This window comes from Eimeria acervulina, genomic scaffold (assembly GCF_000499425.1).
Source record: "Eimeria acervulina Houghton genomic scaffold, Eah_scaff1510, whole genome shotgun sequence".
NCBI classification, from domain to species: Eukaryota; Apicomplexa; class Conoidasida; order Eucoccidiorida; family Eimeriidae; genus Eimeria; species Eimeria acervulina.
The window spans coordinates 5,001-6,280 of record NW_013549139.1 but is presented as its reverse complement, the minus strand read 5'-3'; positions in this window follow the sequence as shown (position 1 = coordinate 6,280).

Below are 1,280 nucleotides of genomic sequence, written 5' to 3'. Positions count from 1 at the left end.
ACAAACAAACAAAACAAACAAACAAACAAAACAAACAAACAAACAAAACAAACAAACAAACAAACAAACAAACAAACAAAACAAACAAAACAAACAAAACAAACAAAAAAACAAACAAAACAAACAAAAGAACGAAAAAGTAAATTGAATTAATATGAATATAAATACATTAGAATTAGCATGAATATATTATTATATAAAAATAAATATTTAAATAACATTAAGATTAACAAGAACATTATAAAATGAAGATGATTTGGGGTGTACGTACAGTCTGTAGCAAATCCAAATTCATTAAAGCAGCGAATAATAAAATTTGAATATCTTCGAGCAAAGTCCGGTAAATATATTTTTTTATTAAAGACAAATGCTGCAACCGGGTCGGCGAACATTTCAAGAGGCACAGATATATTTTTATATTTGTTGCTTGAAAAGCTGCTATCCAGAGAACTAAAAGAAGATATAACCTGCTAGAAAAAAGAAGCATACAAACATATTAGTCACAATATATTAATATATTAAAATATATATATATATATATATATATATATTAGTATATATGTATATATGTATATGTGTATATATGTATATGTTTATATTATTCAAACTAATAGCATTTGTAATATATAGACAGACTAAAAAACAAATCAAGAAATACAAACAAAATAATAAAAACAAATAATTAATAATATATATATATATATATACATATATAAATATATATAAATATATATACATATATATATACATATATAATTCTAACTAATATAATATGTAATCTATAGACAGACTAAAAAACAAATCAAGAAATACAAACAATTTAAACATTAAAATATATTTTTTGGTTTGGTGTTGGGAAGATGCAGCCAACGTAAAAATTAAAATAAAATATAATAAAATATAATAAAATATAATAAACAACAGCAGATCAGATAAATAAATAAATAAATAAATAAATAAATAAATAACAGCATTATAAATATAACGCGCAACAAAAACCTCAGAAAGATAGTCTCTAAACCCTAAACCCTAGACCCTGAACACTAAACCCCCAACAATAGACTCTAAACCCTAAACCCTAAACACTAAACCCTAAACCCTAAAACAGGTTCAGCTAACCGAATCGCCTTCATGTCCTGTATCCTTCGTGCCGCTCCTCTCACTAAAAAAAAATCAAATAAATAAATAAATAATAAATAAATAAATAAATAAACCAAGAACAAATAAAGAGAACCCAAAAAGGGTTTAGGGTTTAGGGTTTAGGAGGAACCATCATAAAG